The sequence below is a fragment of the Aquila chrysaetos genome, chromosome 8 (assembly GCF_900496995.4).
Source record: "Aquila chrysaetos chrysaetos chromosome 8, bAquChr1.4, whole genome shotgun sequence".
Taxonomy (NCBI): domain Eukaryota; kingdom Metazoa; phylum Chordata; class Aves; order Accipitriformes; family Accipitridae; genus Aquila; species Aquila chrysaetos.
In genome coordinates, this window is record NC_044011.1 from 17,123,269 (window position 1) to 17,150,960 (window position 27,692).

Genomic DNA, 27,692 nt, shown 5'->3' on the forward strand with positions numbered 1-27,692 from the left:
GGGCACCTTCAGAGCTAACAGTGTCAGTGTTTCATCTTAAAATGACTTCTCATTTTAAATATACTTGTATATTTTACATCCTAGTACTGCATTGCATAGCAAAACCAGCACAGTTGAGTCAGAGTCAATCCTTCCTAGAACCCTCCTCCATCAGGAGGAATTTCAAAACTTGGGACTTTCATTCTAAATTGAATCCAAGGTAAATTTCAAAATCTTGAAATCCTTTGGAAAAACAGAATTTCCATTCCTTGCCCAGCACAGCTTTAAACCTCAGCCCTCTGTCAACAGCTAAGTCAAGCTTTGGGAGATGCTAGTGTCCTGAAAAATGGTTCCTGCTCAGCTTCCCTTTTCAATGGCATCTGGTGAAGGCTGCCTTGCCGTAAATCTAGACAAAAGCTGCCAAGCAGTTGTCCTGAAAAACTACAAATAGTTAAGTACTTGGCCATATTCTGGACCCTGGGCAATATCTTTCCATATAATTATTTCTGCTGTTGTCATTAGCTCCGGCACTCTCACTATTTATTACCATAGGTATTTCGAGACTCATAAAAATGTGATCTTACTCAGGGCTTAAGCAACACATGAAATAAATCAGCAGCACTGAACATTGGCTGACACTGGATGAAACCTGGCTGGGAACAGCTGGATTGCTCTCTTGACTAAATATTTACAAAAGCCATGATTATATCACTGAGTGACACCGTGTGAATATAACAATTTATCAATCATCATGTTTAACTCAAATCCCTGCAGGAGGGGATGGCATTCTCACTTAACAATAAGTATCTCCTGTATGCTAATTAAGCGAGTTACTTTGCCGCTAAGGTTACTTCAGGGATATGCGGGCTTTTTAACTACCCATTTCCTAAGCACCGTTATTACTTCAGAGGCACAGAAAACCCAGAGTTCAGCTGGGCTGTCACTTGCACCGGTGCCCATCCAGCAACACCGCTGGAATTACTTGGGGCTCATGCTGGAGCGGGGACGAGCACAAACCAGTGCAGAGCTTATTTTGTTCTTCACGCTCCCCCCGCTGTTCCCCTGCTCACTGCAGGGTGCCCATGGGCGGCGAGTACCGCAGCAGCTAGCCTGCCGTGTCCCCCCCCAGCCACCGTGGGACCTGCTTCCCGCCAGCCCCAGCCAGTTTGGTGTCCTGCCCTTGCACGTCCTCTCCTGAGTAGCTGGCGGTGCTCGTGGAGCTGGCTGGCAGCCGCACGTCCAAGCTGAAACGCCCACGTCCCTAGGAAAGGCTTCCTGAATTTTCTCACCCTGCGCTCACCAGGTCGGGCACAGCTGAGTGTTCACCTGCCCTGAAACTGCCTGAAGTTTCACCTCGTACCACGGGGCTCTACAGCACCAAACCCAACCTCGCTGATAGCATCCACGTGAGTCTGCCTGAACAGAGCGTGCAGGACAACCTGCCTCCCTGCCAGCAGTGAATCACACTGTTTCCATCACAGCTGGTCAGCACTGACTGGGTAATCTTAAACCTGTACCTCCCGAAAAGGTCACTGGCTGCCAAATACAAGCCTACCTGCTGCAAGGAGAGAAGGGCTGGGACGTGAAGAGGCAAGCTTTGCCACAGTGGCATTGCCAAGGAACGAAAGGATCGGGTTCATACAGATCGGAGCAGCAAGCGGACCTGATCAGGGCATCGGGAGGAGAAGGTTTCCTTGCAGATAAAGCCAGCACATGTCACACTGATAGGAAATGCGTATTTGGGCACCAGAAACCACTACCACATGGCAGGAGCTTTTTATAAAATCTTCCACCTTCTGCTTCATGCCAGATTAACTCTCTTGCACCAGCAATGGCGTGAGCAGTTCTGCTACCTTCCTGTGTCCTTCAGATTACAGGGTTTAGCGCGATGCAAGAGAAAACACAAATCTTCCCTCTGCCACTACCACAGCGCAGACATTTTAAAAAGTTTTTCTTCAAAATGTCACACATGTACATGGATAGTGCAGCAGGTTTGTGTGGATCCTGGGCTAACATTCAAAATGAACAGGTGGTATCCATGGCTCACCTCTGGAAACTACTTTTAAACCTTGTCTTTCTTTCCAGGAATCATTGTTCAGAAAGAAGAAAAAGTTTGGGGTGATGAAGTCTCTGCTCCCTTGAGAGCTTGAGAAGAAAGTTTCCCTCATACGGATCTTAGAGGTAGATTTTTCTTCCCATTCCATACATGTTGAGAGTCTGCATAATAATTGCATTTTAGCCTTTGGAGCCCATCTGCCACCAAAGGGGAAATTTCACCTTCTTCTTTCTACCTACAGAGAGGTTTATAAATCTGTAAGCACACAGACATGGGAGCGCAGGACTTGGTCGCTCTTCCAGGAGCCCTTAATGGCTCAGACAATCACAGCGAGGGCTCTTTTCAGAAACACAGGGAGGGGGGAGAGAAGTTACGATAAATTTAGTTTTCTTTTGAAGTTAATAACCTCCTACAAAGGCTTTTGGTAAAACACAGGCACCTTAACATTTTTTTTCCTTTCAAACAATTTTTTCCTCTATTTTTTTCTCAGATGGTAAAATCTGAGGAAACCTGTCTCTTCAGAAGTAACTGCTTTGTGCGAATGACATCAGCAGACCACGAGGTTACCACTGGTAAGTTGGCACCCTGAGGGGGATGAAATGAAATCTCTTATCAGCCTACTTGCTCCTCTTCTTTTCTACATTTGGTGCCTTTTGTAATATGCAAAGCAAAGGAAATGTTTTGCTCTCCTTGATTCCCCCCCCCCCCCCTTTTTTTTTTCCTCTGGAGAAGGAACAATACATTTGACTGGTTTCTCAAAGCTGCTGCTTCAGGTCTGTTTGGTACCTCATTCAGAGGTGAATAATTTAGACCCTCTCATCCTTCTGCCTCACATCAGACCTTCTCTCACCCACCACTGGGTTCTCCAGAGACTTGTTTCAGGCAGACTGAAAACCCAAGGAAGCTTGGGTCCAAGGTCTTCCCAGGGGAACAAGACCTCCATAAATGCGGTTAATGTTAGCTTTTACAAACTCCTCCCACCACAGCAAAGGCACTGCTGTCTTGACTTCAAAACCATGGCAGATACAACCTCTTACCAGTTTCCCAGTGTGGATATCCTGTTGTAACTCGCCTCCTTCAGGCCTCTCTCAGGTCAGAAAGTTTCAGAGGCAGAGGCTGTTGGTGTGGAAGGGAGATGACAAGGAGGAGACAATGGGTGAACGTATGGGAAAGTGGCTACAGCACAAGGAGACTCCCTTCCCTGTATACGGGATTTCCAATAGGTGGAGTCAGTATGGCTATTACCTACAAAAACAGGGGACTAACCTGAAAGGTGAAAGCTGCAAGGGAAGATGGCAAGAGGGAGGGACTAGGGTTTGTTGCAGGAGAACATCTGAAATGATGAACCTACCTCAACTCACTTTGCCATGGAGGCATCTCGTTTACCAGCCATTAGCCCCAGGAAAGGAAATGGGAGGTAGGGACTTTCTGCATATGTTTTTAATAAGTCCCATGCACCCAGTAAATACATATTCTCCTGCCTCAACGCATCCAGCAAAGTCAAACAGCTTGTGAAAAGCAACAACCAGGAAGGGCTAAACAGCAACAAACATGAGAGTCCCTGGGATAAAAAAAAAAGAAGTCTTTGCTGGAGACTGGCTGTCTGCATGCTAAGAACAGTTTAATCTTTCCTAAGCTAAGCTTAGAAACAAAGATGCTAAATCACTGCACGATCCTGAGTCTGGAGTACAGCAGGGAAGACTGGATGTCATCAGGAGAATTGCTCATATACTGTCACATGCAGCTCCTCAGCAGGTGAGGGAATACGTGGAAGCAGGGAGAGAATGCTACCCCGAGGTGAGGTGGAGGAGAACTTCCAAAAACCTGCAAGAGAAGATTAAAGGTTAAGAAGTGAAACTATACACACAGACCTCTAGTGCTTTTACAAAAAACATGCTTTTATAAACTGTGTAAAAAAAAAAAAAAAGTGTATTTTCCTTTTTGAATAAAATAAGAAGAACAATGCATATTTTCTTTCTGAAGAAGCTATTTCTGAGTCGCTACACCCAGTTGACACCACTCGACACTTGCAGAGCAGAAGATGCCTGTATCGCCATGCATACTCCGAGAATACCCAGCAGTTCCCCCCAGGGAGAGGCACAGGAAGCCAGGCCTGGTTTAGGAGCCGTCAGCTGGTGAAGGACAAGAAAAGGTGTCAGCCACCTCGTAAGTGTGACAAGGGGAGGAAAGTGGGCCGAGAGGCGACCGGGTAACTTCAGCACATGACAGAGACATGATAGAAAGGCATGAGGGATGAGATAGTGAAGACTGTTTTTTGAAGGCTGACACAATTTAAAACGGAGTGAGTTTGGTCAAATGTTTATCATAGTCTCTCCAGGAACCTCCACTGTTCCTGTTTATTAATTTTAATGGGATGGTATCTGCAGCTCCCAGTCAGAACCAAGGCTCCCCTGACACATGCATGACAAGAGGATGGGGCCCTGCCATGCATAGCGTATAGAGAAGGAAGATAAATAGCGCACCAAGAATAGAGCAGCAGGATAAAACTCTCTACATGAGTTTTGGAGACTTTGAAAGTCCAAATTTGCTTTTGCAGGAAATTATTCTGTTCTAAAAACTTGCCTTCATTCCAAACAAAGCCAAATAGCAAATTTGAAATTTCCCAAGCTGAAAAAAGCCCACTATAGTGTTGGCTACAAATATAACAACAAATTAAGAACATCTCAAATTGCATTCTGAAAAGTCTAAGTTTCGATTAATCCATGCATCCTGGCTCACCTGAGCAGTTCTGTACATTATACACATACACACATCTGTAGTTTTTAAAAATATAAATAGACATCCCCACCTGTCTCTCTGTTTTGTTGCAGCTGCGTCCTCTTTATGTTTCCCCAAGAAATCATGTTTTGACCAAGAAAAATACTCCCCCCCCCCCCCCCCCCGCAGGCAGCCGGCCTTGAGGCTGTAAAGAAACCCATGGACGCAACAGGAATGAAGCCAACAGCGTTTCAGAGACACTTTGGAGAGGGACATAGGACATACTCCTAAAACTTGGAATGTGCAACACTCACAAGTGCAGACTGTCAGCCTGCCCCTGGCAGGTTGTACCACTTCTGATGGCAACACGAAGGAGGACATGAAGATGTGGGACTGATCTCCTCTAGTTGTCTGGAAGCCCAGGCAGCTAGAAGAGAGTCATCCAGGTTCCCTTTATACTCAGCGGAGAGCAAGTGATCCCTCCAGAGAGGGATTCATCCGTTCCTAAGACAGATAGCTAAGGCAGACGGGATGAATCACCCTCTGAAGGGGCTCTCTCTCCACAGAGAAAGTCCCCCCACCACTGTAGAGGAGCCTTAGACCACGAGCCTGAATTTGATGCCTGTTACAAGCCAGATGAGACAAATGCCTCCCGAAGTGACTCTTTCAAAGCAGTGTCAGTGTCATCTAAGGATGACCCAGCTCAGTCCTCTACTCCACCATGTGCTGTATCTTTCTGTCTCATTAGTTTATATCAGTCAGCAGAGAACGGGTTAGTTTACAGCTCTGGGAAGTGCAGTGCCTCTCTTAAAAAACTGCCTGTGCCAAAATTGCACCCCATTTTTGTGAGATTAATTATTGAGCTTTTTTTTCTGGTTACTATACCATCAAGAAGTCATTTTCTGCCCCAAAACACTTCTCCAGTGTTTAAACCTACAAGACAGCTTCCTTGTTGTAACTCCAAAGTTGTGCCCAACCTGCCGAGGTTTGAGTGTTAGTTTCACCATTTATTACTATATATCAAGCACTGGCAAATCTTTGTGGTGAGAAGTAAAATCACTCCCATTTTTCTCCTGTTGTTCACTGTAAGTCTGTCACACATTAGGAAACGCTAGCAAAGGAACCAGGGTTACTATATTTCTTTACAGAGGTATGAGCTGCTAGGAATACATTAAATAACCCAACTTAATTTTACAAGTGCTGGTTGTATTCTTTGATATTTTCCACTTCAGGGACCATCTGGTTTCCTCAAGCCCAGTAAAGTAATTTTTTTTAATCTTCATGAATGCCAAAGGATTAAAAGATGAATTCAGAGATTTAGAGGCAGGTAACTGTACTGGATACAGCACCAGAAAGCCTGTCTTCCACCGTGAGCCCTGCCAGTGAGCTGCTCTGTGGCCTTGAACAAATCACTTCACCTCTCTTGTACTTCTGTTTTCTTGTCAATATTTTTGTCTGCTTAAGGTGTGGTTTCTGGGGCAACTCTGTGGGTTTCTAGAGTGCCTGCCAGTATAGGATCCCAGCATCAAGCAGAGTGAGACCGTAGTACAAAAATAAGGACAGAAAATTTGGGAAGTACAGGGATTTGAAAGGAAACTTCTGCAAATTTTTTTAAACCTCTGATGCTACTGGGGTCTTCAGATCTCCAGGCTCTGAAGGCGTAGCAGTTTTTTAAAGGAGTAAGTGCCTGTCATAGATCATAATGGGAAAAAAATGTAGTCATCTATGTTTTTATGACGGGCCTCTATTCTGCTTGGATTGGTTATGTTTAATACCTGTGGAGCAGGTACTTTTAATAAATAAAAAAAGAGAAAAAGGGAGAAAGTGTCAGCATGAGGCTGGGTATGGAGTTATTGAGAACAGGAGTGTAAATGTGTCGAGGAAATCCCCAGTGATCCAAAAGGGAATGCAAGTAGCTTTGCAAGCAGCAGAAGCAAGGTGGAATAATTGTACAGGGGTCTTAGCTTTGCAGAAAGATTTTCATTTTTCAAACTGTAAATCAAACCAAATTAAATCAAACCTACATTTCTATAGCACCTTTCATACCGGCCTCTCAAGGCACTTCACACAGAAGGCAAAGCCACTCAAGTGTTTATGAAGGCAGCGGGTCAGAAGAGCATGCCTTGAGCACAACAAGGTGTGAAGGCTGGGAGGGAGGCAGCACCAGGAGATGGCACGGGCTGAGGGGTGCCTGCGTTCACGGGGCCGGGCTCGGCGCTCCCGCGCGGAGGGGAAAGCCAGGAGACACCAGGCCCGACGGGGCCACAGTGCGCAGACCGGCCCATGAGGCGCAAGGCGCTCCTAAGCCATGCCACGTGTTCTCGGGGCCTTGTAAAAGACAAACTTGAGCAAGATGACAACAGAAGAGTTGGTTAACTGCTCCACAAGGACCAACACAGAGAGAGAGGAGAGGCATTTCATGCCTCCACCGTTCCTTATCTACAGGGTACAGCACTGGTGCAAGAAAAGGATGCCCTAAAATTGCACCAGCGTATGCAGCCTGGTGGCTGCAGCCAGCAGCTCCTGGGCAGCAGCCAGGTCTTGGGGCACACGCTCCCCACAGGCTGCCCGCCCGTACGGCCCACTTACCGGAAGCAGGAAACTCCCCGGCCCTTCCCTGGCATTGCCGCGGGAAAGGCAGCAGGCTGACGCGTCCCCTCAGCCATATTCAGACGCCAGGCCACCCACTGGACCAGGCAGGATGGAAACTCGTGTACAGCACCACCAGGGCAGTGACACCTTCAGCTGCCATGAAACAGCTCTCTTTGCACCAAGATAAGGAACAAAAAAGCTCTTGGGTGCAAAAGCTGCAAAACCACTGAAATCCTTTCACCAGTGACTCTAGGCAGGCTCACCTTTCTAAGGTAAATTTCATCTCTGCTAATCCTATTGGTTAATATTGAAATCAAACACAATACGGTATTTGATATGACAGTCTCCTTCTTATGAAGTCAGCTGCAGCATTTTTTATTTGCATATGATTTAATTACATTTTCATTCCAGGTCTTCCATTTTGTGTATTGTGGGCAAAAGCACATGAATTCTGTATGACTGCAATGCTGGGAGAGATTATAAAACTTAGAATAATGCTGCAATGTTAAGAAATAAGGAAAAGAAGTATTGCTGGTTTAGGAATGAGGCTTCAGGATGATGGGTAAACTGAATAAACAGCACAGTCCCATTACTGAAAGATACAGAGCAACATTTCAGCTGCCCATATAATTTTTAAGACAGCCACAGCCTTTTTCTGTAAGATACTATACCTTGTTTACAGACTTGATCTAACCCAATACTTGAGGAGAAAAAGTTCAAAAAGAGCAGAACAGCAGGTCCCCTCAATTCCAGGCAACATGCAACTATGGCATTGCTGGACTTACTCTCTCTGTTTGCAAGAGGTGGGCTGCGGGAATGGGGATATATCTCTGCCCTGCGTTCTCCAACATGCCTGTTTGCTCTGTAATGCTGCTGCTCCCAGATTAACAAGGCGCGTTGGAAATCATAAAGATGTTCTGCATAGTCAGAATGGAAAATACAATGTTCGTAATAAAAGGAAACAGCCGAGCAAACAGTTGGATTCTGTGCATCAGTGACCATTATTTGTGGTGGCTGGTTGTGAAAAGCATTAAGGCCTCTCAGGGCCAAACACTTGCTTATTAGCTGAAGGCACACACACAACATTCAAGTGCAAAGTAATATCCCAAGCCACTTGTAAATAGTAGCACATAGTGTAGAATAACTTCACTCTTTGTCACACCAGTTGTAGGCAAGTGGGAGCTTGATGGAACAGCTGCAAGAAAGCGGTGGTAAGGAGAAGCCCCTAGTTGTTTTGCACATGTGGGGAAGGCTTTCTGCAGACTTGGGATACAAAATAGATTCCCAGACCCAGTCACTCATGTCCTCAAATCCTGACATGAAGAGTTACTACTCAATTACATTTTTCTTTTAAAAAAAGGTCTGAACTTGTTTCATGACATACATGTTCCTCATTTGTCTACCACATTAGAAACTGTTAAGGGAGGGCAAACACTGCATTCTTATATATTCAGTTGATACAGTGGAATGGGCAATGGGAAATATTTCTGGTCTTCTAAGTGCAGAAGATTTTTTCTTGTTTCTGCATTTTGTTTCTAGCTGAGTTCATGATTTCACACCATTTACTGCCTTGGTTTACCCATCAGTAGGCTGGGTATAATGATAGCGCTCCTTCTTAATTCAGAATTCATGTTTTCACAGTGAGGTGAGACAAACAGAAGGTCCTTTATGAATGTAAAATATTGATTTTTTTTCCCCCAGTTTGCACAAGGTCTAGAAAATTATATGGTAGTTAACATGCTCCTTGAACACAGCATAAACTTCCTTCTTTTCTTCTTCAGAAAGACAGAGATTTGCAGACAAAACCAATTCAAACAGGGCTGCCTGCCTATGAAGAACGGGGATGAAAAGCCAATTTTGGTTATTTTAGCATTAAAATGTTTCAGTCATGACAATCCTTGACTTACTGGTCATTGGTCAGCACCTGTTGGATGGCATGGCACAATTAAGATTTCTGTCTTTCTAAAATTTAAAGGGAATACAGTCTCCCAGTTCCTTCATGAACACAGGGAATATTTGTCTCTGTTATCCTAGGTAATAAGAAGGTGAAGTCATAAGATGAATTCCCAAGTATTTATCCTTGAAAACAACTTTTTATTCATGCCAGAGCTTAAAATTATTTGAAGTCAGTGTTCCACTGTGCAAAGCCTTCAGTGTTAATGTTTCACTAGTGCTAGGTGCATTTCCTCCAATGTTGAAATTGTGAATACATGGAAACGGAAAAGCAGGCAACAGTTTTCTCTGGATTAGCCATTTCTATAATGCACATGAAGGCTTTAAAAAGTTCAGGACCAAATTTGGAAAACTGCTGCTTCCTCTGAGGAGAAGGAAAGAACTGATTAAGACATAAATATGGAACAATTCCAATTAATGATGTAGTTAAAAGATGTGAATAGCAGATCTGTAAGTGGTAAGTGGTTTTCTTCTTTGAAAGAAAACTCAGTCTTGTATTTTTTCAAGATCACATCAGTTTTTCTTGCCATTTTGAACACTTCACATTCCTTTTCTGGAGCTATAATTTTAGACTTCTGTAGAGACAATATCAAGAAACTCCTCTTTTCATGCACACAGGCATTTCAACTGAGATATATTCACCAAGCAGATATGTGGTAAACATAGGCAAGGCAGCACAGCCCTTTAATGCAAACATATATACACACACACAGAGAGAAATGTTTCAATAGAAAAGGTAAAGGAAATACTGACTTTACACACAGTTCATGCTCATTAACATTTGTGAGCTCTTTTTGCACCATAACTGGAGGTAGGATCATAGCAAAGGGAGACATAACTAGTCTAGGCACTAAGAGAAGTGACTTTCCAACAGCATGAGGGGGTTGTGCAAGCCCATCAAGGTCCGTATTTGCATGGTTGAAGCCCATTCTCAAGGAGGCTTCACAACTCTTGCTACCCAAACCAGCCAGAGAAATACTACAGATGTTTCAGATAAAGGCAGATAAAATCTCACATGTGTGGACAACAAGATCAGCAAGCTATGTACTTGTGCTTCATGAATAAACCACTGTAAATAATAAACTGACCTGTACTATGTAATTATCTCAACCTCTTTTTCCATGCAGTGATTTTGCTGGATGAAAGCAAATCAGAGGAACTGGATTTTCCCATAGATGCTTCAGTCTCATAACAAGGAATGATTAGTCCCATCTTTCTCTTTCCCTGCTTCTCACACCCCAGGACAGCTCTGTTTTTTACTCTAATGTTGGCAGAGGGGTGTGAGTAGTTCTTGTAATTCAATCATCAAGCTTTAGGACTGCTTCCCAAGGCTAAATGGAAGCCAAATCTCAAAGCTGCATGTGTCCTATGGCCTACTGGGATCTAAATACAACTAATTTCTTCTGGCTGAACTGTAATAATGAAGATCGTGAGTGCTCAGTGATAAAACTGGAGAGACCGTATTTAAAGCAATGGAAGTTATACCATGTGCAAAATCCTATTCCCCAGACCAAGATGGAAATGCTGTTGTTGAATGTCGCAAGGATAAGACAGAAGAAGAGTATAATTTATGCATTATAATTGAAATCAAGGAAGCATTTCCTGCTAATGCTGTCATGCCTGCTTTGCAAGACTAACCCTAATGACCAACAATTGTACTTTTTAATACAATTTCTGAAACAAGTGGTGGCTAGGGAATAGTCCCATTGGAACACACACCACACTTGCCTCCCCTACATTTCTTCATGTACAATTCACAGATGATTGCTTTGCAAGACTGTGGATGCACGACTTACTCTGGAAGAGTGAAGAGTCCCATAAAAGCATTTACTAACAGACTCTCTGGCAGGAAAATCCACCTCAGTGCAGCTCCAAGCCACTCTAAACTTTTTTTAATCACCTAATGAAGAGTGTTTGCCTTTCACTGTGGGGAATGGACAGGCAGGTTTGGAAAAAAATAAGAACCAATCCAAATCATTGTCCACAAATGTGGCTGAAGTAAGCAGCCTGTGTCCTTCTAGTTTAAATAGGAAGCAGAGAAAAATTAATTATTTCTTTGTATTTCTGACCCAGCAAAAAGCCATAATAAGAAATACTCTAAGAAAACCATGCTGTCAAGATTTTCAGATCAAGGTTTACAGCTGCTTTTGCTCAAGGCTGAAGATGTTCAGGTGGCATATTTTCTTTGAGGATAATCACATGAAGCGCCAAAAACCATCACTATTTGCTGAAGGGATAAGAATGGTCACTTCTTACAAGTACTAGGCAGGGTAGCTTTAAGGAATTGGCTTATTCAGCTATAACCTGTACAAATCCTTAAATACCACACAAACGAAGCAAAAATTCATGGAGAACAGCCTGAGACTTCCCATTCACCTTTCTAACACTTTTCAGGATACTACCAACACGACATTTTACCTACTGGCTGATGTTGGCTGCATTTGCCTGTGCTCAGACAAGCTCTCCTCTCCAGTACTAAGGCCAATCTAAGGAGGTACATTTAGGCACAAAGACTACCATTGGTAAGAGCCACATTCTCACATTTTCTTCCTTATCATTTCAGCTTAGCCCTTTCTTGTTTCTCCAGCATAACTACTTATAGCAAGAATATTAGCAAATGATGTAGCAGTGATAAAAGCCATTGGTCATTAAAAAGAGGAGGCATCCTGGGTTTAAGCACTAATAAGAGGGCATTAGCACTATAATTACTGCCACATTAGGCCACATTAGTGCCACATCCATATCTGTGCCAGCCAACTCTCCGAAACCCAAATCTTTTTTGTTAATTGTTTTTCATGATGCTTTTGTTTTTTCATGATGCTTTTGTCTCTCATGTCTCTCCGACTGCAAGCCTGGCTAGTCAGGCTCTCCCCTCGCTCCAAGATCTTATATGGAGAAGTGTGTTGGCTCCCAGCAATGAGAATGCACTGAACACACACACACACGCACAAAATCCTAAATCTTCCCTTGTTCTTATCTGCCTGAAAAACACACATGAAAGATTCATGGATACCTCCATACTAGTGTTGACATATCATAGAAAGCAATAAGACAGCTAAGAGAAATTAGCTTTTATGTAGCTGTGTCTGCCAAGACTAAAATCTTTTCCACCTCCAGTCACTAAGGGTCTTCCTAGAGTAAAATCCTTTTTGGATCCTAAACTAGACTGCTTTTGATTTTATGCAGTCTAGTATAAGATCCTCCTTGCTCCTCAATGTAAAGATACAGGATCAATAATTTCATCATAGCAATAATTTCTACTCTGTGTCAGATAGGAATTGTTGACAGATGATGCTCCATCTGTCACAGTATTTTACACTAACAAGCCAAAACACAGCATAAAAAATATTGTAAACTGTACTGTTAGGAACCATTGCAACAGAGCATCCTGGGTTTTTTGTAAATAAAAGTTATTAGAATGAAAAGCCCCAGTTCAAAAGCTTGGATCCTGAGACAGGTATAGCTATTTAGCATCTTTACACAAAGGGTTTGAAATCTAATAGTGCAAGGCACTATTTAAAGTAGATTTACACGGACAGACAACCACACGCCTGCTCTCCTCACACTTGGAACTGGGCAGTGGAAGCTAGATCCTATCCAGAAGCTGTGCTACCACCCTTGCACGGTGTCGAGCCCCAGCCACCACTCTAGTTATGTATTCATATTCCCCTGGATCAATGTTTAAATGGAGCAGTCACGTAATGGTCTCTGTCTACTTATTGCAGCATGCACAGGGCCACATGTGTTCAATGGGGTTAGGCCAACAAGTATGGGGGGGTAGGGATGGCAGATGGTATGGAAACAGAGTAAACTTTGGGAGGGCCAGAGATGTGTGATCCCTGCTGGCACCCGCTAGCACCGCTAGCGAGGAGATCCTACAGTTCTCACCTTATCCCTTTCTCCTCCTTTTTTTTTTTCTGGTGATAGCCAGAACAGATTCAGCATCTGGTTCTTCTGCAAGGGTATGCTCTTTAAAATGTATGCCTCTGTCTAACCTGAAAGTGTGGCCCATCCTTTAATTTCAGTCTCATTCAAGTTTCTAACCCCCACATGCTTCCCCTTCCTTCCCAGAACATCAGAAGGTTGAAGGCAGGAAAGATGGATGATCCTGCCCTTGAACCGGCACTCATTTTCCAAGTCAGCTTTCTATCACAGGCTCCCTGCTAAAGCTGTTTCCCACTAAAACACATAGACGTGGACAGAAACAAAACAAAGCGCCTGATGCAGTAGAACATACTGGAACATAATGCACAAATCAATGATCATTTCAAATTTAAAACTTCATGCAAGTCACACAAACCAGAACCACTCAGCTTTGCACAGTCCTCGATGCAGTGCTCTGTACAAAAAGAAAAAGAGCAAGACAGAAAGGGAAAAAAAACCCCTACATAGAAAAATAAAAAATGACATCAAACTTGATTTATTTTCTGTATTTGCCGGTATATTCTGGGCTTAATTCGTCTTGTATCGCAGCTGTTTTCCTCCTTTCCACCAAGCCCAGTCCAATGGCACAGCTTCCTCAATGTTTTCTCTGTGTTTGCTGGGTGAGCAAAGCCTTTTCATTTCACACATCATTTACAGCTCGCTGCTGTGATTTCAGAAAGTCAGTGGGCTTTTACCAAGCTAACAAGTGAGATAAACATTTTGTGTGTCTGCTAATTCTGAAAGTTCTGCAGATTTTCTGACAGTAGGTACCCTGAGCAGTCAGGGAAATTCAGTGGTTTCAATTCGATTTGCACCACATGGCAAACAAGTTTGCCCAGAAGTCAGTAAATAAATCAGGAAGAAAGGGAGGTAAATAAAGAACAGACTGTTAAAAGTCATATCCTATTCCTATAATGCAAACCTAATTCCTCTCAACTTTCAATATATTTTACGTGCCTCACTAAATTTATTCACTCACTCCTGATTTGAACCGATAGATGAAAGGTAAAAATTTCTTTCTGTCTTTACTGACAGTGAGCCAAACCTAGACATCTTCTCCTGGTGTAAGGGAATGACTGTTCACTCAGGGACAAATATTGGATAATGCATCCAGCTGCCTGGTGTGTCCAAGTCAAGCTTGTATTTTCAAGATCAGTAGACATGAAAGACACGAGAAACTGGATATCTAATCTGTACATATAGGATTTTATCTGGTACTCACCAAACTTAATGGCAGACTATTTATTTTAAAGGTGCAGAACCAGAGCCCTATATGTGTATATGTAAATTGGGCAACTATTTGTGCAAATAACAATATGATGTTACAAAGGTAAATTACAGATGTAAGTTAGGTGTGGATATGTACAGCTGTATGTCCAAAGCTTTTTAAAGTGTGGTTCTGTTTGAACAAAGAGAAACAGAAAAAGCAAAACTAAACAGAAAAAGTGTGAATCTTTCCAGAGAGATTTTTTTCATGTGAGAAGACCCGAGTCCACTCTTCTGTGCAGCCAGAGATATGATCACTTACAGTCAATATACCACCTTATATTAAAACAACAACAACAAAAAAGGCATTAAAAAAAGATGTAAAAATTTTGCTGCCTGGTTTGTTGTGGGTTTTTTGGGTTTTGGGTTTGGGGTGTTTTTTTTCACATCACTAGTAGCACCCTCCCATGCACAGTGAGCTTTGGCACTGCAAAATAACTAATTCCTTCTGGATTCTTAGAATGTCATCACCATCAAACCTCAAGATCAAAATTATTAAATGAAAGAATTACCTGTCTTATTTATTAGCAAAAGGAGAAGAAAGGGAACGGTGAAGCATTTCAACCTCCAGGCCAGCAACAAGCAAGCAAAGGGCCTGATTCTGCTACTTTCATTTAACTGCATTTAATAGCATAATAAGGCATGATCATAGCTAGCAGAATTGGCAATAAAATGGCTATTCAAATTTAATCGGTATGGGAGAATAAGGACTAAAAAAAGGATGAGGGAAAAAATGGATGGATGCCTTCTATCTGGCATTGCAGTCCAGAGAGACTGGAAAGTGATGATTGTCTCATGTTCCTTATTTCACACAGCAATATGTTGTAAAGAGGATGGAACCAGTCACATATGTTCTGGGCCTGGCTGGGATGCGTCTGTTTTTTACGAGCATGAAAAGAATGTTTCTCCACATTAATAAGGACTTCAGGAAATACACAGCTACATCTTCCAAACCAAAGAAGAGAAAGCCAGAGTGAAGAAGATGCAACCTTCTGAAGCAAAGTTATGCTTAAGGCAAAACCTCAAGAAATTGGAAGTGAGAGGCCCCCCAACAAACTTTAGCCTTGCATCCCCTTTGCCCTGGCAGTGCTCAGAGAAATACCTGCATTGCTGAGGGAAATCTCTTGTATATACACCCCCAGGGAAACTAAAGATCTAATTTAGGAAAATATTAAAAATCTCAGACCTTACATGTATGCCCAAATTTAAGCATGTGCTTAAATGTGTTCCTGAAAGATGCTCTAGTTGTGTAACTCATTTATTTCAGCTATCATCAACCCTGAATAGCCAAAAATTGACCCATCAGCATTTTAGTTATATCACATCAGAGCTAATTTTTAAGTTTGTCTTTTGAAGGATGCTGACTGCTGTATCTAAAACATCCAAGGTCTTTTTCTTTTGGAAAGAGGAAATGTAGCAGATCAGGCAGAAATGCACAGGGGTCTCTGAATATTTTTGCTATACATTGCTGTGCAAAACCAATTATTTCATAAATTGAAAAAAAAAATGCAAAGCAGGATATTTCAAACAGGAAACAACATAAGTAGCACTGGTTTTGAGAGAAATAATCATGTTATTATGGAATACTAATCCAAGTAAGCTTCTTTATATTCCAAAATATTGTTTTATACATGGCATTTTGTATTCCTTTTGGTGTGTCTTTTAAAAGGGACGCAATATTTAGGAATTGAACTATTAGACCTCAGCAAGGCTGTTATCTCAGGAAGAGAAGGACTCATTGCAAGTACTTGAGAAAGACAACAAAACAGTGAAGTGAAAAATGCCTCCAGTGCCAAAGATATTTTTAAGATATCATTGAACAATGTTAGCAAAATTAACACTTGTAAGAAAGTAGAAAAGGAGCAACAAGCAGGGCTCAGGCAAATGCTAATTGGGGAGTTTTTCAAATTCCTGTTCAGAGAGGAAAAACAGTCTCCTGGGTAGAGCTCCCCTGGGATTTGGGAGGCAGGAGCTCTCTCCCCAGCCATCACCCCCTGCATCCCCAGGTGACCCTTTGCATTTAAAGCCAAGATGTTCCCTGATCTGCAGAACAAGAGCCATGAACTTTGTGGAGCACTTTGAGATCTGCCATTGCAAAATTCTGTGTCAGGAAAAGGAACTCCAAAATCTTCAATTAGTTGTACACAAGGGTGTCGCATAAAGCTGATCAGACATTTCTACCACCCGATTTTCTTTTGAAATCTCTTTAAAATTTAAGTGCGTAATAGTAAGACGCCTGAGCCTTGTCTCCATTACAGCCTGGAACCAGCAGGAAGACTTAGTGGTGAATTACTGCCTCTAATTTTTCATTTTAGTGTATACCAAATTCCCCATATTTCAGTTGTTCTGAAGGCAAATATAATAATTTTTTTTTAATGAAATTTATATGAAGCTTTTTCTCTCCAAATACTTCTCCAGGTATTCACAAGTCGCACCTCATTACATCTTCAGGAGGAAAATAACTACAATGCCCATTAAAGAGGGCTGCACAAATACAAGAGAAATCGCTTGCCCATATTCCCCCAAATGGTGGCCAAGGCAAAAATGGCTTCCAAATCCCTGAAATTTCCAGTGAAACTATTTGCACAGTGGTACATGAAAAAGCTCTGTGTCTTAGGGAAAAAAAAAGTCATTGTGGGTAAATTTGGGATTGCAGCTGTTAATAGAAGGTAAGAAATAAATTACACAGGCCTTCATTTACACTGTGCAGCTGCAGCTCACGTCAGTGGAAGCCATACACATACCTCGAGGACAGACTGATGCAAAACATCACACCTTCAAAAGCAGAGGAGCTGTTACTGGGCTTCCAGTATCCCAGCTGGGCACTTGTGAAAATGTTACCCATAACAACAATTCTGCTGATGTAATCCCTTCATGCCTTTTTTTTTTTTTTTTTTTAAATGTGGGCACTTCAAACTTCAAGCAAAACGTACAGGTTAATTTTCCTTCCTTTTACTGGGATCTATGTTGGATAATTTCTGAGAGTTCATAGCGGGGCAGAGAGAGAGAAATGATAACTCTAAATTGCAGAAGAAACACTACATTTTATTTCTTAATGTGAATGTGGCCTAAATGGTGATACTTAGCTTTAGTGGAAAAGGTATTTTAAAGCTTGCCTACAAAAATACTCTGTCCCCTTCCTTATGGTAGTCTCCTTCTCCCTCACATCTTTCCAGCTGCACTGAAGTTATGCATATTAGAACAAAGGTACCACACATTTCTGGATTGAAAATTAATGTGGTCCCTCTCTTACATGTTAATTGCCAGGAATGGGATCAGAAAGAAATACTGAGGTGAAGTCTAGATATAAGAGTGCTAACAATAAATATTCCTCAGGTCTTGTGGCCTCAGACATAAGATTAAATGTCCTTATAACTCTTGGCCTAATATCTCAGCCAAACCGATAGCACTGACATAGGTTTACAGGCTTCTTTTTTAGTTTCTACTCTTTTTCACCACTCATTAGACTTTGGGACTCTAAAATGGCCTTTGTTCCTGCTAGCAACATTCTCCCACCATCCAGATTAAGGATTCATGCACTTCCTTTACTGTAATGTGACTTTTTGTATCCACTATAACATTCTGACAATCATGCACAGTTGCTGTAAAGGAGAAGAGATATTTTCCAATGTCTCTGTTCAATTATTAGTGTATCTGTAATGAACTATTCTGGTTTAATTGCAGAATTTGTCTCTGTTGTACTATGGACAAAATAAAACACAACAGAACATTAATTTAAATAGCAAAACTGATGTTCACAGCAATATAAAAAAATATTCCAAAGCTGAGGGTCCTTTTCCAATTTGCTCCATCCGATGCGGTGATTCTTTTGAGAAGACCATTAGACTCATACACCTGATGCACAGAGGGCTTAACAAAAGAACAAACATGAACACTCACACATTCGAAAAAGAATGGCGCACCTCTGAATTGCCACACAGCAAGTAACTCCACATCACAGGAAAATGAGGCAGAGTATTAGATGTTCAGCCATGGATGGATCAATCTTTATATCAAGTGATTTGGCAAAATCAAAAGAGGTATCTATCTGGGAGGTGGTACAATTTACATTTAGGGCAGCAGCATGGAGAGGCTAAAACTGCTGTATTCTCTTTGATTGCAGTGTACTCATCTTTCACCTTGAAGTGAAAAAGGCATCATTTATGCTTCCTTTTTTTTTTTTTTCCTCAAATGCAGTTGCCACATTTCGGGACTAAATTTATTTTGACTTCAGCCTGATTTTTCAACACTGGTTGATTCAAGTCTCCCATGCCTTCAACAGTAGCTGTAGAGGAGCAAGTTTTGACTTTTACAGAACACAGGGTTGTGTACTTTTGCGTTGTGTACACTTTTACAGGGTTGGGCATACAATGCCAGTGGCAAATCCCATATTGCCCCATGTTGCTGATGTGCTGGTAGGTAGTCTGGACAATATTCTACTTTCAACACACACACACACATGCACACACACACTCACTTTCCGGTCCTCTCCAAATAACAAACCATTACGATTAAAGAACATACTAAACTGAGCAGAGAGAAAGGCTTTTGAAAACACTGCCTTAACTCTTCAGTGCACCTTTTGTTTGTAAAATGGCCATAATCATTGCATCATATTATCTAATTTTACCTAATGCCTCTCTCTACAATATCCTGTAAGACCCAGGGATGACAGCGCCTATAAAACTATATTGTTACCCATTTTTCCTATTAATCGAGCGCCACTTCTGTTTGTTTCCCTTCAGGAACCCTGCTGTACAATGTCATATATAATGCATTTCTATAGCATGCTGCTGAGCAGCTCTCTTCCACTGTCTCAGTCTCACTTTGGAAGGAACAACTTGCCAAGAACCGCTAAGACCTCCATACAAACAACCAGAAATTAAGGCTCTGCAGGGGAGCACATCGCTGCCTTACAGCAAGGAAATAAGAAGCGGGGCTATAGCCACCCATGAACCGATCACCTTTTATCTCAGTTTAGTCAGCTATCCTCACAGCAGCTTTCCTACGTTTCCTATTCTTTAATTTCCATCCAGTAAAAGGGCTCCCACGGCTGAGGTGCAAGGACCTTGACACTCACATCCTGTTAGCACTGTATCACAAACCTTCAGAAGCACCACTGAGCATCTTGTTCTCCCACCACCACCAAAGCAGTAATGGTGTCACTCTTACATGCACCACCAGCTAAGGTTAAGTGTTATATCTGTTTAATATCTCACGTACTTTCTATCCAGGACTCTCCTCTGGTGTCGGGGGATGAACTAACTACTCACTTGTGTCTCCAATGTGTGTAAATTAGCATTTACATGATATAATTCCCCATCTGAACACACATTAAAGAGACACTTATTTCAAAGCCACTCTTACAGGACATATATTGATTCACACCACACAAAGTCATCACCTCTCAGGGCAAGGGGATTTGATTTACACATGACCCCACAGTGCACAGGGAGAGGTCAAGCTGCCATGAGCTATGATCCTGCCCGAAATGTCCACGGATCTGGAGGACTGGTGCTAGCTGCTTCCTCTGAGCCCTGCGCCCACAGCGCGCTGCCAGGGAGGAGTGCAGTCAAGGTCACAGCAACACAGCCCTTTCAGGGCAATCCTTGCCATTGCCTTGAGGGAAATGTCTCTCTGCTCCTCCATCTAAGCAGTCTACCCCTTTCTGTGAGACACGAGTTTCCTGAACTTTGCTTTTCCAACTCAGCAACACAAGTTGCTGTATAGGTCAGTCATCACATGTCCCCCTCCAAGGAGAGAGTTTTAATAGTCCTCTCCTGACATCTTCTTTAATAAGCAGCCTGACAGGTTACGCGGCTTCCAGTCGTTCTACTGCTATGAGCTGGGTAAAAGCTAGTGGAAGATGGTGGGCGTAACACTTCATCCTTTCATTCAGAATAAATTCAGAGAAGCCATTAAGGTTCTTTATGAAGCCAGATGTTTGAAACAATAATGATCTCCACCCCAAACATAACTACATGCCATCTCCCAAAACAAAGACACATGTGGACAGAGAGGTTTCACAGGCAATTATGTTGTGAGGGATTGTGCGTGACAGAAACAGCAAGACCAGAAAGCTGAGGAAGAAGACAAAAAAAAGACCCCGTCTCTATTCTGACAAAACAGGAAAGAATAAGCATCTGGATGAGCAGGGGCTGGGGCAGAGAGACCTGACCCTGTGTGTAAAGAGATTATCTCCTGCCTCATCCCCCGCGGGTTCAAGGGAGCTGTTCCTCGTGCATTCTTTGTCATAATACAAGATTTCATCAAGATCACCTGATTGCCTTATCCATCTCTTCTCCTAACAAAAGAGCGGCAGTACCCTGAACTTTGGCTAACTTCTCAGGTCAGATATGCATAACATCAAACCTAAAGGATTTTTAGTATCTGTGCTCACACACACCATCTAATGAGTGAATTAAACTCAGATTGTATTTTGGGGGTTGGGGTTTTTTTCACCACTACACAAGCTGTGCAGACTTCATTGTCTCCCCAGCCCTGCACACATAGTTCAGAGGAAAAACCACCCGGCCCTGGAGGACACTGAAGTCCAAGATGGAAACTTGCTCAGTGTTTGGTGATGCTGGTAAATTTGCAGTCACAGTAACATTTTGCATTTTCTTCCACAAAAACAGTATGCACTTAATGGCTGCTCAGGTGTAATAATGACTGTATTCCCTAGCCAGTAATAAGCAAAGGGTTACTATTTATTTAACAGATATTCATGACAGCCACATACAAGATTTTAAGGGGAAAATGTGGAGGAAAGGGGAGAAAGGGCAATGGCCATTCTGCAAACATATACTGTATACTCTTCATAAATTAGTTGCTCTTATTTGCAGTACTTTTTTTAGCTGTTGGATGGATCCACTGCAATTCAAAGCCATCATGTGACTGGGTTTATTCTGCCTCTTCTCAAAGCTCAAAAGAGTGCAGCCTTAAGAAAGCAGTGCTTTGGACCACTTGTACTCATAACAGAAGGGAGAGCATGTCCCAGCTTTTGAGTGAACCACATATAACAACCATTGACAACCCTTCCCTCTATCTCACTGTGCTAGAGCAGCCAGCTTGCAAAACGCTGTTGCTCTTCTTCGGCTGCCCCAAAGCATCACATCTTTCCCAGCCCCTCTCCTACACCAGTCCTTCGTCCCCATATTAGCCACCATGCTTTGCCTCTCCACATCTCCTCCACTTTCTCCAAACAGCTCTTGCGAAGAGACAGAAGACTTTGCTCTTCTCCATTGGTCGTGAAAGCAGTGTCCACCATCTCAGACTCCACCCAGGAATAAACCTATAACCCTTTGTCATCTTCCTCAGCCCTTAACTAAAGCTTCCCCTTCCCAAACACTATTCCCTCCTGCACCCTGCAGTTGTGTGTGTGTGCATCTCCCCACTCCTCTCACTGGCTCCCTTCCCCAGCTTCCCCAGCTGCAGCGGGTTAAAAAGGAAGTATAAGATTTTGTCTGCAATTGATTTTAATTCTTTCCCTCGTGCTGCCCCTGCAGGCAATAGTTTGCCAGCCCAGCTGTGGCACTGAGCTCAATCAGTTCTCCCTCACGCACAGCCTTCCCTCAACAAGCTGTGACTGATCAGAGAGGGACAAATGCACACGTACATTCATATTCATTTCTTTGCACGCTCTGGAGTTTTCTTACAGTATGACGCCTATCAGAAGAAAACATCTGCTTTGTTTGTTTTTTAAGGTAATCGTTTCCTCCACAGCCCTGGAAATGCAAACACCTCGGTGCTTGGCCTACTGCGGGAGAGAGAGCCAGAGAGGGGCTCTGAACTGAAAGTGAAACGGATGAGAGCAGCTGAAGTGTTCAAGCAAAAGGAAAATAGAGAAAGCTTAAGAAAACAAAAAAATGATGTTAGTGGGGGAGCTGATGGATTCTTGAATACTTCTTCTGTTATAGGGCCCTAATGTGTTGCTTTAAGGAGCTGAATGGGAGGAAGAAATGTGAAATTTTCCTTTCCGCCGCCAACCGTCCAGGAGAGTCATGATGATATATGATGAATTTGGCTAGGGCAGGTGTCTCAGCCGCCTTCTCTCCCAGTGCATAACATTCCCCAAGTCCTCTCATGTTTCAAGTCACCTAACTCATCTAATTCACCCACCACAGTGCTAGACCATACCTGGTAAAACATCTAGCATGGCTTTTGGCCTGCAAGATCAACCGCAGTCACTCTCTGTTTACGATCAGAGCGTCTCATTTTGTGACCCCCACTCCATGCCAAATGTTCTGTCTTGAAGATCCTTTCATCCTCTAGTAGCTGCATGCAAGGCCGAGCATCAGGAGGCAGGCTACAAGTTATGCACTATAACTCAAAGGAGTGAGATATAGGGAACACAACAAAAAAGTCAGTGGTATATAGCATACCTGATACATGAGATTTTACAGTGATGTTTGATGTGATAACAGCTAGGTCTTCTCCACATAAGGTTTTCAGTAACAGTGAAACTGTACCAAGACCAGAAAAATGTAAGCCATAGGATAAACACACCTGCCATCTTGCAATAAAAAATGAAGTCTTGATTACATGAGCATTACCCATGACAGAAGGAAATGGAGACTAATACAAGGTGAGAACTGCATGAATGAAATTCTGCTCTGTCCCAGAGTGAGTGTAAGTGCACAACCATGGAGGACTTGTCAGTTGGGGACCAACCTGCAAGAGAGCAAAAACCAGGAAAGGTGCTCAGGAAACAGGTCCTGCAGTCCTCTGTGAAGCCAGGACTACAAGGACTGAACAGCAAGTCAAAGCCTGCACAACAAAACCACATGAGAGCAGCTGAAGGATGCCATCAAAAAACTCTGGACAGATGCACAGATGTCCAGAATCCCCTACATATTCTGAAAACTGATGTGCATAGCAAAAGAAAGTCAAGTGCCTGGTGATCCTGAAGAGAGGCGGCCAGAAAAGTGAGTGGAATAGCATAGAACTTCCTTTTTACAAATTGGACCAGTGGAGTGGTGCTGAACCTGCTTTGTAAAAAATGTAATCTCTGTAACCAGGTGGGGTAATGCTTTAACAAAAGCCTGTATTCTGTAGGAACTGATGATGCTACCAGAAAATGCTGGTATGACAATCCACTATGTCCAAGGCCAGTCCAAGACTTGGTCTTGTGGAAGCAAATCAAGGACATGGTTTTAGTATGGCCTTTATATTGACATCTAGCTTTACAAGTTGTTAAATGTTCTTATTTATTGTTGAAATAAGGAGAGATCATAGGAGTTCATGGTGCTCAGTGTGTGGCACAATAGGGTGTATTCATTCTTTCAGTGCAAACAGTGATGTCTCCAAATAATAAATATGAACAAGTAAATAATTTTGCTACTTCATCTATTGATCTCATTTTAGAAAGGGGATCTCATGGAAGGATCCTGCTGGACACTCACCGATCACCATTATTAATGTCATGTACCTTATTCAGCAATTTGTCCAAACACTCTCAAGAACCTTAAGAGCTTTAAAAAAGGAAACAGACTTTAAGCCTTGTTATGTAGCAACTGTAGTCATCTTGCTTTATTCCTTAGATCTTACTATTTGAGAGAGAAAAAATAAGAGACACTTTGGGGGAGGGACAGCAGAAATAACAATTTGCAAATCTTCTTGCTGAAATGTATTTAAATCACAAATGCTGACATTTTACTGAAACTACACTTTTCCAGTAGACGGAATGTAGAAAAAAGGAGGGCTGACCCTTCCTGTCTTGGATGATAAATATTAAATCTACTTGAACTCTAGTAATTTACATAAGTTGAAGCAACAAACAGAAAAGGGCTGGCTGAACCTAAAAGAACTGGAACATTTCTCAGTGCTCTGGGAGCCCTTTCTCATTTCAGTGTGGCTCAGCGTCCTTGGCTATATTTTCTAGCTTTCAGAAGATGAAATACTGAAGCTATTCAGCATTTTGCTATGGTTGCAGAAGAACATGGGAAGGAGGCAAGTAAAATTACAGGAGCAGAGATGCCTTCTGTTATTATGCTTAAGTTCTACTGTCATTCACTCCAATTTCAAAGAGCAGCATTTGTAGCTAAAAGGAAAACTCACTCCAGCACTTAAACCCAATTAGAAATAAACAGAAAAATATTTTGGGGGAAATACGCAATCTTTATCAGAGAAGCAACTGCCAGCCTCAACTGCGAATGGGGAAGACTGATAGGTGACCCCTCAAATAAATGGCCATAAACCTTTCAGCTGCTGGGAACAGTAATGACTGCCTGAATATGAATTAACTCTATTGCATGAAACTGAATTTCATGCCTGAGAATGAAAAGAGAATGTACGCTTAGTGTGTTTACCAATGAAGAAACTTCTCTAGCTATGAAGAACCACACAGCAAGATTATAATTATTAAAGCAGAGGACCCAGTAAGATGTGGAACAGTTGTCATTCCCACAGCAGTAATTTACCAGAGGGCACTTAAGAGCATCAGTGTGTCCCTCAGCATTGGTCTCTGAAATAGGACACACAACATCCTGACATCTTCTGCTGAATGGTTCCCAGGCAATTGGAGCATGGGGATGTATGTGTGCTAGGGAGGTAGCCAGTATGGGAGTATCAGCTTGGTATTCCTCAACTGTGGACTGGAAGGACTGGAATAGCAGTAGGTGGCTGGCAGGGTGAAGGAGTAAGTGGTTACCCCGTCCCTATGCAAACTCTTCATTATCATTCTACATTCACAGTGTGCCATACAGCTCCTGCCTGCTACAAACACCAATCTTATTTATGACACATCATACAGCCCCTGCAGTAAGTGAGGTACTCTTGCCCTCAGTGTTTCATGAAAAACTGCCTTGCGCTGCATTAGCATGCAAAATGAATGAGGCGGGAGCCCAGCTCCAACACCTCCCCAAAATAATATGCGACAATCTAATTAAACTTTATTGTAACTATACAAGCGAGGAAACAGAATTAAGGCTGGGTAGGCAAGCTCAATTTTGTCATTTCCTTAGCCTTTGAGTGTTTGCAATTTGATAGTCTTGTCATGTAGGGTTTTTAATAGAATTTTGTGCATTTTTAGAAAATAAATTAAACTATGAACTTCTACATGGTTCAGTTTCTGCTGGGCCAGCACACTAGACCAAGGCAAAAACTTGTGCAACCAACTGGGCAAATTCACTGCTTCCTTCCACGCTGGCTTTTCTATTTTAACTGTCCTAGTGGAGGAGCTCACCTTTCTTCCTCAGTGCCTTATTGGTCAAAGAGAGAGAGATTTCCTAAGCCAGAAATGAGAGCATGGTACCAGTGTAGTTTGGTACCTAGAGAGCAGAGTCTGCGTACACAGAAAACACGCTGTGACCACCAGCCAGTAACTATCAATTGCACCAGAAGAGCTGAGAGATACCTCAGAACCAAGCACCAATCCGTCCCCACACCCATGTGAACTGTTAAAATTACGCAGTTGGAAGTGTCATTTTTTAAGAAATCTTTGTTCTTGTACCTATCTCAGCTTACACTTTCCAATTAAAAAATTGCTTCTGGGCTTGATATCAAATGCTTAAAATTGCAGCCAGAAACATAAGCAACTCAAAATAACCCCCTTAGAATGAAAACTCTTATACATCCTTCATAGTGGAGTACTCTGCCAATAAGATGCCTAAAAAGAGGGAGAGAAGCTCAGGGTGGGAGTGAAGGGAAGGGGAATTAGACCGAAAAGGAATGAAAGGGAATCCCACGGGGATCCGGCAGAAAAGCTCCAGACATTCTGGCGGTTCTAAGAGTTTGTTGCAGGTGGCAAAATAGACACTCACTCGAGGGGGGACTTTTGATGAAAAAACACTGGGGACTTTAGGGCACGGGGCTTAGGAGACCTGCAGTAACTCTCTGAATCTCTGCTGTATTGTCTGCCACGGCATACGATTAGCTTCCTGTGCTGTAGTGCATTGTAAAGCACTTTATAAAGCAATGAATTACACAGCTGAAGTGGAGTAACCACATGCAAGCAAATACGACAACCATTATGCTCTCAGCAGCATCCCCCACGCAGCCACGAACATTTGCATTAGTGCCAATTAATCTGAGGTGGTACAAACTCAGCGAGGCATAGGATTTGTTCTTTGGTGTGAAGGAGGAAGGGAGGGGAGAAAAATATCCTTTTGTCTTCAGAGAGGAAACATCTGTAGGAGGTTTCAAGGGCTTCGGTGACTTTGTTTAGCGTGGCGCGGGGGAGCGTGCTACCGAGTACTTTGATCTCGCCAGCAGGTGACACTGCAGCAAGTGGGAGCAGCTACACCAAGTCTGAAGCGTTCCAGGGACAAGTCGCACATGTCTTTTACGCCTGTGACTCACAGTTGCCGAGAAGTGGGAACATGCAGCGCGGGCTCGTCTTTTGGTTTCAGCTTCTCGTTGTGTACTAATGTCTTCCTTTTCCCCTCGCTGCCCCCCGCCGCTGCTTTCAAACACCAGGGCGAAGCGCAGAGTCAGGAAGGGCGCCGAGCCCTTTAACCCCGCTGCACATGGAAACGCATATGACTAAAGCGACGCCAGGGAAAACTGTCCAAACAGCCCTACCCTCTCGCTGAAGTCAGCAGGAAAGCCATATCCTTTAACGTCAGTGCCTAATACCAAGAGGAGCCTACCAAGCGCTAAACAGGGGGTTGCGCTTTTCCAGCTCCACGTTTCAACCAGCCATTCTGCACGAGAAAATTATGTTGGCCTTTGTGAAACACAGGTTCTCCTGCGATGTGTTTTTTTTAATCCTACGGTTAATACAAAAGAAAGCAGATTAAACGCTTGAGAATTAGTAACAGATTTTCCTCTCTCACCTCTCTGTTGTGGCTGGAACTACCAGGAGGACTGACCCTACGTAACCCTGGGCTCTGGGACCTCTGTCACTAGTGGCTCGGGACGATCAACCTACTTCTATGTGAAGCTCCAGTAACGCTAAAGAAAAATCTTCCTGCAGCTGGACATCCTATGCACAAAAATTCACAAGTGCTAACTTGCTGAGCAGGGCTTGCTCTGCAGATCCTGGTGAGGTCCATGGCTACTGTATGCTGCTAAGGGCAGAACAAAGGGGCTCTTATTTTTTCAGTCAGTAGGCCCTCAGGTGCAAAGGGGATATAGGCAGAGCTGCCAAGTTTCGTTCAGCTCCCTGTGTGATATATTGATTTTGTAAATGGGTTAATGAACTGATTTACCACTTTCTAGACAATTTGCATGAAGCCTTCAGTTGTATTTCCCAGTCAAGACA

At 42.8% G+C, this 27,692-nt stretch overlaps 1 long non-coding RNA gene across 1 annotated transcript; it reads right to left on the bottom strand.

The window, feature by feature from the left end:
• Positions 1-3,639: 3,639 nt before the first annotated feature.
• On the bottom strand, positions 3,640-27,000 carry LOC115344736. Its single transcript, XR_003924632.2, has 2 exons — positions 26,251-27,000; positions 3,640-3,859 (listed from the first exon to the last, which is right to left on the bottom strand). It is a non-coding gene; the product is annotated as an uncharacterized LOC115344736 (long non-coding RNA).
• Positions 27,001-27,692: the final 692 nt, after the last annotated feature.